This window comes from Amia ocellicauda, chromosome 19 (genome assembly GCF_036373705.1).
Source record: "Amia ocellicauda isolate fAmiCal2 chromosome 19, fAmiCal2.hap1, whole genome shotgun sequence".
Lineage (NCBI taxonomy): Eukaryota > Metazoa > Chordata > Actinopteri > Amiiformes > Amiidae > Amia > Amia ocellicauda.
In genome coordinates this window covers 1,816,667-1,828,546 of record NC_089868.1, presented here as the reverse complement: position 1 = coordinate 1,828,546, position 11,880 = coordinate 1,816,667, and the positions used below count along the sequence as shown (strand labels likewise).

At 42.9% G+C, this 11,880-nt stretch overlaps 1 non-coding gene across 1 annotated transcript; it reads left to right on the top strand.

Annotated features, from left to right (window-relative positions):
• The first annotated feature begins 2,941 nt into the window (after positions 1-2,941).
• On the top strand, positions 2,942-3,013 carry trnag-ucc (transfer RNA glycine (anticodon UCC)). The gene has a single exon. It is a non-coding gene; the product is annotated as a tRNA-Gly (tRNA).
• Positions 3,014-11,880: the final 8,867 nt, after the last annotated feature.

The window sequence follows — 11,880 nt, the reverse complement described above, 5'->3', positions numbered from 1 at the left end:
AATCAGATGATTGGTTACTTGATCTATATCAACAAATACCTGTTTCTTTATCTTGTAGGCACACACCTCAGTTACATATGTAAATAAAACAACAATATGACCTATTTTAAAAGTAAACAGAGGGGTATTAAACATGCTCAGTAAAAGGTCATACAGATGTTGATGAAATGGCCTAATATCATTCTTGGCCCCCTTGAGCGCTTCATCCCAGTGTTCGTACCCCCCGGTCTTTGTTACAGCAGCCATGAACTTTTCCAGGTTTGAAAGTTGATCCTCATCGATGGTTAAATCTGTAGAGAAAAGGCTCGCGTTGGCTACTTTTCTGTCAAGCACATGGTGTAATAGCGCTCTCAGGTTAGCTGCAGAGTGTTGATGACAGAACCAGTTGCAGCAGCAGTCCAGAACATTCCCCATGTTCAAAGTCCCTTAGTTCAGGTCAGAGTCTGAATCAGTGGCGTAGATGTCGAATTCTTCGTCGCTGCCCCCAGCTTTAACTTCTTTACGGAAGAAATAAGCTTTTAGCTTGCCAGCGGTTTTTCTACTTGGCTCATCCAGGTCATTGAGCAGCTGCCCAAGTTTCTCTATTATAAACGGCTCCTTTTTCAGCTCCAGCAAAATCTCATCTATGATTTTCTGGACTTGTCCAGCAGTGACATGTATGTGGGAGTAAGACAGAGCCTTGATTAGTGCCGGTTTCAGCCACGGTTTGTTCAGTCTTCTGTAAAACACGTTGAAATAGAACAGGAAATAGTAACGGTCTGGTTCAAACAAACAACTGTGTCTCAACTGACTGGGGTGATTCACTTCACACCCCCGACAGACTTCTTTCAGAGCTCGGTCGATGAGAGCACTCAGAATATACACCAGGGTGCTTTTAACCACTCTGCTTACTTGGACACCTACCCCGGGCATAAATCCTGCGTCTTCATCACGCCCCCGAGACAGTCCGATGCTCATTGGGTCGCCTGGTGGTTTGTGGGGTGTTTCTACATCCATTGGACTGACCCCCTCCTGAGACGCACAGACGGTAGACAGTTCGGCAAAATCGAGGCCCTCCATGAGCTCCAGAGGCTGGGGATCCCCGAGACTCATTTGGACATCCATCGCTCCGCATGTTGTTTCGTCCTGAGGGACCGGGGTCTGAGGTCTTGGAGGGTAACCGCAGTCAGAGGGTTCCGGAGTGTATACAAAATCTGGGGAATAGAACCAGGGGTGATCCCGGGTTTGAAGAGGCCTGTAGAGCCTGTCGACGTCCGCAGCTTTCGGGTAAGACATTCTCTTTAATTTTAAACCATGAATGAATTGTTGCGCCTTTTATCCTATCTCTTCACTACGTCACGACACACCGCCCTCTTAGAAGAGAGTAGACCCTGAGCCGTCAGACCCCCCTCCAACCCCCCACAGGTCGTCTGTTTTATCATCGTCGTCGTCATTCAAGGGGGATATATAATCCATAATCCAGCATATTCAACTTCTAACAGAATCCAGTTGTGAACATTTGGTCAAGATGTCAAAACCATCATTTATACAGTTTATGACCTCTTTCAAGAACGGCCAGTCCACGGCGTCAAACATAATTTCAGTAACCTGTTTTTCTGGATCCTCCACAACCCCTTCAATAGGGTTTGTAATCAGGGTACTGCTAAACAAAACCTTACGATCAGTAGTTAGAGATAGACTCTTCACCACTGTACCGTAGTTCTGCAAGCTTTCCCATTCACACCTTTCAAAACTCTGAGTCGGAGACTCCGTTTCGCCTTCTCTTGGACCCTCTTGCAAGCCTTCTAGAGTCTTATCCACAAGCCCCAGGTCTCTCCATGCCATCACCTTCAACCAGTCCTCAAAAGAGTATTCAATCACCGTCTCAAAAGGTTCCAACGTACCCTCCTTCTCTCCCAAAGCAAAAAGCTCCACTCCAACATAGCTGGGATCCCTTTTAAAGCGGTAACCCCGTCGACCCCCCCAGAACAACACCCAGGAGCGTTCAATCTTCAAATTGGTGAGTACAGGAACCCTTGCCCGGGATTGTTTCTTGCGGGGTTTCATGTTGATGTCGCTGGACATGTTGAAGAAGCGGGATGTTTCAGATGCTGAGAATTAAAGAGGTATTGCCTAAAAGCAGCGCGGGGTCTTAAATAGAGAGGAGAGTTTCGGGGCGTTGCCTTCAGAGGGGGGGGGGGTCTTTATGGGTGGCCTTGTTGTTCAGGGTTTTAGGGGTGTACACTTTCTGACGGATATGACGTAGGAATAATTAAGGAAATAACTCTAAAATCACGCCCCCCAATTATGACGTAGGAATATTAATAAGCTTAGGGCATACGTCATAACAAAATAGGCCGCGCCCAAAAAACCCTACTATCTACTGATGTGCGGTCCTAATTAATCGGCTACGTAAATCATTCCTTTCCGACCGAACCTGTAACGCTCAAATAAATAATCTGTATAATTTATTTAGCCATCTAACTTCAAGTTAACCTGACACTGAGCAGGTTTGATTTTTGTTTGTCCGTGTTCCACCTCGGGGGGTAAATTCAATAAACTATGCGCTAAATAAAAACTGACCTTTAAATAAACAGTATTCATCTATCGAGAATCTATGTTCATGGTTTGTATAGAAGTATTTCCACATATGCATCTGGACACTCGGGCAAGCCAGCTGAGAAGTCGCTCAAGTCGCCGCAGCTAAGTATCGCCTTTTTCTCTCGCGTTTCCTAGTTTAGTTAAGAGTTACATTGATTGTTTACGTGGTTTGTTTAGCTAAGAATGATATATCTTGCACCTGTTTTGTAGTAAGAGCAGCGACTGTTTGTTAGTGAATTTAGCAAGTTACTTAGCACACTCAATCAGAAGCTTTACACTGTAGGCTGTGATTATTCGCATGTATCTAGTCAGATGAATGATCTGAAATGCATCAAAAGTCATGGAATGAGAGACTTTCCGGGCATTGGTGGTATAGTGGTGAGCATAGCTGCCTTCCAAGCAGTTGACCCGGGTTCGATTCCCGGCCAATGCAACGTTTTCTTTCTAGGCTTCCGCCATCACACTTGTGATGCTTCGGGGGAGTTCGACACCATTCAAGCTATTGCGACCCTACTAAGCCTGCACTTACCGCTGTTTTCACTAACACACTTCTGGTGAACCGTTGCGCATGAACAGATGACGAATAAATGGCCTTACACTAGTATCCCACAGCACCAGCTTCGTCTGTAGAAAAACAAAGGTTCCTCTGCCTGCTGCAGGATACCCACATCACACTTGACTCGCAGACCTTTACTGCGCCCTCTTGCTTCACGTGGGCCGTGCTCCCAGAAGCGCTGTAACATACATGTGCACTTGCGTGCAAAAGTATTCGGTATTACATTTATTTGACGTGTTCATTGCTTGAATATACTTTAAAAGCTAATACACTCCTCTCCATGCTCACCAACAACAATGTTGGCGACGATGACGGCTAAAGTAAGGAGAAATAGAAATGCCACTTCCATTCACTCCAATTACTATTGTTGTTATTATTACAAGGGAAAACTATGACCCTTGGTCATCAGTGTCTTGGGCGGACAGTTATGTCATTTAACAACATCCAAGATACCCGAGCCATCGGTCAGTCAGCACCGCTAGATGGCGGCAGTCAGACACTCATGCAATGTTTGAAGGAGAAAGTGTTCAAATAGAGGAGCGCACAACTCTCTACGTGGCACCGATGTTAACTAGTTTTCACAGAAACCTGTGCTATGTGGCTCGTTGGTCTAGGGGTATGATTCAAAGGGTTCAAATCCCGGACGAGCCCTTTGTTTTAGTCTTCTCTCATTCATTTTCATTTTGACAGGGTACTTTTGCCAACATGAAAAACATTTCCTTCATGTATCATGACTTCATTATGGTAATATCTCATTTCGTATGTTTCCAAATAGGCCTCTTAACAATCATCTACAAGCCTACATATACCAGCATGATTTCATACAATGTGCACGATATGTAGTCCATGTCTGTCTCTCTGTCTCTCTAGATATATGTTTATAATTGAGTTGATGATAGTTGCATCTGTGCGCCAAACTGTGTCTGAGCAGCAGACTGTAACTTGAAATAATTGCATGAAAATGTCTGTATCTTCTTAATTTTATGCAGGTTAGTTCAGCTAGTAAGAAAGGTCACTATCTTTTTTATCTTTTTCTGTAACTAAACCATTCAGTCTTTCTACATGATGCCGTAAATCCAACATTTCCCCAATTCGCTCCCTGCGAGAAGACAATGCGGTGTGCAATGAAAGTGATAGCCTGTCACTTGGCACTTCAGTTCTGCGTACCACCAAGTTTTATTAGACTCCTTAGTTCTAACTGCAAGTTCCCTGCCATGTCCATGAAAGGGGATTGAGTCCGTATTGAACCATTATCTAAAACACAAAACTATGAGAAAGCTGGTGCGCATCGCTACCTTCCGAGTAGTGGCCAGTACTACTACTACTAAAGGTAATTATACTAAGGAACGAATGAACGAAAGAGAGAGTATCATTACTCAGTACACTTAGAGGCTATGTGTGTACTAGTAACTTGTTACTTGATTTAAGTCACGAAAAGTCGCATCCAACGTCAGTCCCATCCTATGTAATGTGTGATGTCCAGAGCCGGCCCTAGCCATTTGGGGGCCATATGCGAGATTTGATAGTAGCCCCAGAACCATCCCCCCTCTCGATGAAAAACATTTTAGTGGTGCCCATGTTTATGGCGTATAGAGAATGTTTAGTTAAAACTAAAATAAACACAAACATTTAAATAATGCACATCACAGAACATGTATTGCACTTTAACATACACTGTACTTGTTGAAGAAATTGATGTAATAATCAATACAAATGTAAATAGTGCACTATGCATATTGAAATCAGAGCAATAACTAATAAACTGTTTAGGTAAAATAACATCCACACCAAAAATACTCAATATTGAAAATACTGTAGTGCACAAAAAACTGAATTTAAATAATACAATACTATCAAAAATCATTAGCTGACAACTGGCAAACTACTGCAGTACTTAACTACTAGCTGATCATTATCATCATTTGGATGGCAACTGGCAGTAGGCTAGCTAGCAAAGTGAGCTGGATTATTACTTTATAATGATATATAATTTATAAAGACATGTAAATTCCTCACAAAGTTATGACTTAAAGTCCCACTGCTTGGAATTTAGAAAACACAGAACATCACTAAAGTTCCCCTGACATTATCTTTATAAACTCCACCACAATATACATTATATCCATCATATTTACATTACATTTAGCATACATATCCCTGACGCGTGTATTGACCTCACTGGAGACAATATGCTCGAGTCACAGATTAAATGCCCCTCTCCCTCTCGGGTTTACATGGTCTTAGTTTATTGCACTAGAGACGAGTTGTTTACCCGCAGCCCTGCACAGGGCAAAGGACTGTCTTGTGCATTGCGCCTTGTTTAATACTTTGTTTTAATGATCTTACCGAGTGGTTTTTTACGTCACTGGTGGGGCTACAAAGCCATGAATCGAAGTGTTTTATCAAGTTAGGATTAAAACACGATGTACAAAACTGAACAGTGTACAACAGACCCACAACAATTTAGAGAGCATAATGATAAAGGAAACCACTGATCTGCATTAACCATGAAACGTCCATCAGCAATGTACTTTACCTTGAAACCCACAATAAATGGACCAGACCGTTACCTTGCACTTTTAAAATGCGTCCATTTCCGGAATGTTACATGGATACCATCATCTCAGACATTAGAATTTGCACGTAAACTGTGGGCTTAGATCGTGGAAAATTGTGCGTGTTTTCAAAATTTCTACGCCATTTACTGGTGTTCTTGGGATGCTCCTTCTGTGTGACCGTATACCTCGAGTAAACGTTTACTCGGTCTGCTTGAGCAAGTGGGTTGAAATGACGTGTGTAAGCCGAAAGCCAGTAATGTATTTTGATACCAGACATTACAGCTTTCATGACCAGGGGCGCAGCGAGGATTTCAGGGCCCCATGAAAGTAAAAAAGGTAGTTACCGAAGTGTGACCCATCGGGAGGATAGCTAAACCCGGGGGTTATGCCTGTGAGGAGAGGTTGAGGGGTGGATGAGGAAGCTCGCCACTTGATAGGTCCGGTCGTTGAGGTAGGAGGAGAAACAAGTGAGAGCAGTCCCAGAGATTCCAAGGTCAGCGAGGCAGGAGAGGAGGATGGAGTGATCGACGGTGTCAAATGTTGCGGAGAGACCAAGGAGGATGAGGATTGAGGAGAGGGAGGCTGCCCGAGCACAGTTGAGGGAGTCAGTGACTGCCAGGACAGCAGTCTCAGTGGTGTGAGCGGTGTTTGGAAGGCGGATTGCAGAGGATCAAGAAGTGAGAGATGGGAAAGGAATGCAGAGAGCTGACAGTGGACCGCACGCTCGAGGGTCTTTGAGAGGAAGGGGAGTAGGGCGACAGGGCAGAGACAGGTGCCTCTGAGGAGAGGTGGGGTCAAGGGTAGGTTTCTTGAGGAGTGGGATGACCGCAGCTTGTTTAAATGCAAGAGGGGAAACAGCCAGAGAGGAGTGAGGAGTTGAGGAGGGAGGAGAAGAAGGGGAGTTGAAATGGAGCAGACGCTTGCAGGAGGCGAGTAGAGAGAGGGTCCAGGGGACATATTATGGGTTTGTGACCTAGGAGGAGAGAGGAAAGTTCAGAGTCTGAGAGAGGAGAGAATGAAGAAATGGAAGCTTGATCGGTGGGAGACTTGGGCAGGGTGGGAGTGGAGAGGAGACTGTTGAAGAGCTTGTGGATGTCTGTGATCTTGTAGAAGAATGAGGCAAAATGATGAGGTGAGATGAGATGAGGGAGGAGGGGGGAGAAGAGAGAGAAGGTGGAGTAAAGCTTGCGGGGGTTGTGGACAGTGGATTCAAAGAATGACTGGAAGTAAGACTGAGGTGAGCGAGGAGGGGAATGTGGGCAGTAGAGAGTGGTAGAGTGCGAGGGTAGCTGGGAGTTTGGATCTCTTCCACTTGTGCTCAGTGGTGCGCAGACTGGTTGAGCAGAGAACAGAAGAGATCCAAGGCTGAGGAGGGGAGGGACGGACAGAACGAGACAGTTCTTTATTTACACCTTTTCCTGAAATCAGGAGCGATTCAAACTTCTGGTTTGAAATAGCTGTAGAACTGTCGCTATTTCGGTTGGAATTTCATGAATATATTAATATAGGGACAACCTATGGACTGCCTACAAGACGCACAATCCCAAGAAAAAGGGAGCAAAGTCGATACACGAATTGTTTATGAAGGCAAAAAAAAAAAATAGGCAATTAACCAATCGTGAAGCATGAACCGATTCCAAAGTACAACAACCCTGCTAGCACATTGCCTCAATGCTGTAGCAATATAAATTATATTGCTACAATGTTATTGGCAATGTTGTGTGTTAGCAGGGAATACCTGTACAGTTTTTTTCCAACAATCTGAAAAGTTAAATACTGGTGCTGAAAAATTAGGTACTAATAAAACAGAAGTATTTGGCACACACAAGTAATGTGTGTTGGTTCGGCAGTTACTGCTCTCAGGAAGGTAATGTGACTGCCTCCCGTCTCCCCAAAGCTCCCGTCATTGATGAAGCAGGCGTGACCGCACCTTCCCAAGCTCTTCACTATGACTTCACATCTTGTCGCTATTAAAATCTAGGATGTGTCACAGAGTGGAAGTTATACAGTACCACTGGGGGGTAAAACTTATGGAAGCACGACTACACCACCTAGCGGTTGTCTACAGCCGCTAGGACCCATTGGGAGGTTGTCGATTGCCCAAATATGCCCATTTTGCATTTACTACCTCAATTCTCCCTTCGATTTAGGTTATTTAAATTGGGGAATCTCAAGCCAGGAGCACACCACAGACCACACAAGACAGGTATACAATTAACTGGATTACAAATCTCTAATATAAAATCCATCAGACTTCCTCTTTATGTTAAAAAGACAAAAAAGTTCAAACTAAAAAATGCATTCGTGGAGGGTTCTGTAGGTCTCCTCCGGCAGCACCAGGAGCTGGAATGGGGCAGGCAATAGTCCACGTGTCCTAGTAAAAAGTAATGAGGGGCTCCGACAAAAATTCAGCTTCTGCTCTGGTCCGGGTTTGGCAATACAAAGAAATTACAATGTCCATGTACAGTCCAAGAAAACAATGGCCGAGTTGAAAAAAAAAAAAACAGGTTGCTCGTTGTTATCCTTTGAAACACCACTGTAGTTCAAAAAGCCTGTACGCTATCCCTTCTCTGGATACTCTCGCTAGCGTTGCAGAGGTCGCCTCAGCTCTCCTCTGGGTCTCTTAGCCCTTTCCGTTACTTGTCCATCAAGTCCTTCGTTCGCCTTTGGCTCCACGTTTCGTTCCCGTTGCTCTGCAATCCCGTCCCCCCCAGCTCCACCCCGGGAGCATTTTATCTCCAGCCTAACAGGTGCTCCTCATGGTCAATTATTGAATTTCGTAGAACCTGGCGAATAAGCGGGTACTCTCATGAATGCGTGATTAGCCATGTGTATATTTAAATCAATCAATCGTTAATAAAACTCGTGCATTTCCGTGAAGTGGGGCGGGACATTCAAAGTAAACAAACGTGATTTTAATGGGAATAATGTGATAATATAAGAGGTTTAAAGTGAATTAATAAAACAAAACAAAAAGCAATAAAAAACACACAAAACAAATACCAAAATAGGCTAACGCCCATTGCTAGTGATGCAATAAAGGGACACTGTTTGGAATGAATGAGAATTGTGCATTCTTACCGATGCCCCACAACGATCACACCTTTTGATCGATCAGCTATTTAACTCTTTCATCAACCTCCATTACCTATAACATAATTTTGAGAAATGTACTTTTTCTTTCAAGTGTGCTGCAGGAAACATCCACTTATTTATAATTCGTTTTATGTCACTTGTTTGCTGCAAGAAAGGCAAGGCGGTAAGGCTGTAGAACACTGCTACATTATGCATCTTGCACTATGGTGTCTGTAATATAGTTTTTTCGTGCAATACTAATTTATATTGTATTCATAATTCGATTTGTCACTTGTTTCTTGCATACTGTTTTTATTTTGTGTGGTTTTTTATTGTTTCAAAAATAAAGAAAATCTAAGACATAAAGCTATGCAGTTTCTGTGTGAGTGTATGAACACAATGATCGGTGGTGGAATTGGCTGCGATGCCAGGGGCACCAGCTAAAATCTTGCCTAGGGCATCAAATTGGTCAGGGCCGGCCCAGGGCGGAATGACTGATGTGCGGTCCTAATTAATCGGCTACGTAAATCATTCCTTTCCGACCGAACCTGTAACGCTCAAATAATTAATCTGTATAATTTAAATCTATAATCTCTATGAATTATTCCTCGCAGAAAAGCTACTGGGTCTGGATCACTACTGGATCTGTTAGGAACGGCGCCGTCATTGTTGGGGGACACAGTCAGCTGTCATTTAACTGGGCAGATGAAATACAGTCAGATTGTTAGCCATCTAACTTCAAGTTAACCTGACAGGGAGCAGGTTTGAGATGCTGGACATGCTGCTCTGGAAACATAGCTGGCTGAACTTTAAACTCGCTACGGAGAATGGAAAATCCCGAGTTAATGCCAAGTTATCCTGAAACTTAGCCGGCTAACCTACTTATCCAAGTAGGAAGAACACACCCAGGTGCCTATATGTTGTTGGTTTCTTTACAATGCTTGTGTAACTTAATAATATATATACTTTTCCTTGTGCAGAAAACATATCGGCACAATTCGAACTTGTGCAAGTTTTATTGTAGAATACTACTACTAATAATAATAATTACAATTATTATGATAATAAACACGAAACAGAGACTGATTAGCATACGTTGAGGTTATCAACAAAGCTATTAACTCTTTACCATAATGCATTTTTACTATTAAGTTGTATCTGAAGCATATCATCTTTCGTGAAACTTGATTTGATTATGTACTTTCCCAGCGTTACTTTTAACTTTTCTGTATGTGCACATATTCCTGTTATCCACAAACCACTGTAGTTATTTAAAGCAACTAAACGCAATAACTTCATCGTCACTCTTGTAACATTAAAACCCAATATTCACTGGCGCTGTTTAAACTGTGAATAACTAGGTGAGTGCATGTTTTTTCAGACAATGGCCAATTCTACCTGTTCACCAAAAGCAAGCATGTGCAAATATGTACATTTATTATTTGGACCTTATTATATTAAACCTATTGTAAAATAAAATACAATATTAGTAAAGGCAAATACACTCACCTAAAGGATTATTAGATACACCTGTTCAATTTCTCATTAATGCAATTATCTAACCAACCAATCACATGGCAGTTGCTTCAATGCATTTAGGGGTGTGGTCCTGGTCAAGACAATCTCCTGAACTCCAAACTGGATGTCTGAATGGGAATGAAAGGTGATTTAAGCAATTTTGAGCGTGGCATGGTTGTTGGTGCCAGACGGGCCGGTCTGAGTATTTCACAATCTGCTCAGTTACTGGGATTTTCACGCACAACCATTTCTAGGGTTTACAAAAAATGGTGTGAAAAGGGAAAAACATCCAGTATGCAGCAGTCCTGTGGGCGAAAATGCCTTGTTGATGCTAGAGGTCAGAGGAGAATGGGCCGACTGATTCAAGCTGATAGAAGAGCAACTTTGACTGAAATAACCACTCGTTACAACCGAGGTATGCAGCAAGGCATTTGTGAAGCCACAACACGTACAACCTTGAGGCGGATGGGCTACAACAGCAGAAGACCCCACCGGGTACCACTCATCTCCACTACAGATAGGAAAAAGAGGCTACAATTTGCACAAGCTCACCAAAATTGGACAGTTGAAGACTGGAAAAATGTTGCCTGGTCTGATGAGTCTCGATTTCTGTTGAGACATTCAGATGGTAGAGTCAGAATTTGGCGTAAACAGAATGAGAACATGGATCCATCATGCCTTGTTACCACTGTGCAGGCTGGTGGTGGTGGTGTAATGGTGTGGGGGATGTTTTCTTGGCACACTTTAGGCCCCTTAGTGCCAATTGGGCATCGTTTAAATGCCACGGCCTACCTGAGCATTGTTTCTGAGCATGTCCATCCCTTTATGACCACCATGTACCCATCCTCTGATGGCTACTTCCAGCAGGATAATGCACCATGTCACAAAGGTCGAATCATTTCAAATTGGTTTCTTGAACATGACAATGAGTTCACTGTACTAAACTGGCCCCCACAGTCACCAGATCTCGACCCAATTGAGCATCTTTGGGATGTGGTGGAACGGGAGCTTCGTGCCCTGGATGTGCATCCCACAAATCTCGATCAACTGCAAGATGCTATCCTATCAATATGGGCCAACATTTCTAAAGAATGCTTTCAGCACCTTGTTGAATCAATGCCACGTAGAATTAAGGCAGTTCTGAAGGCGAAAGGGGGTAAAACACAGTATTAGTATGGTGTTCCTAATAATCCTTTAGGTGAGTGTATAAGCGGAATATATTTGTTATAAATACAGCAAATATAGTTTTATATTCACTGTATTTTCCATTTCATGGGATTCCAGAATAATTTCTGTATCAAATTTAAACTACTGAGATATCATATTAAAGATATAGGAAAGACCAAACACATGTGCAGTATCCGTTTTTTTTTCTTTCTTTCTGTAATTTCTGCTTTAAGTTTAACTTGGTATTCACGTCATGCCATGTGTTCTGTGTCATGCTCACTGTCACTATCTCTTTAGCATTCTGTTTAACTTCTTCATCACGTCAATGCTTCAGTTGCCCATTCATTAACCTAAATGGTCACTAGCAAAACATCACCATAGTTCCCAATATTTTTCCTTGACGTCCTGTGTTAACTGAAGTTTAAG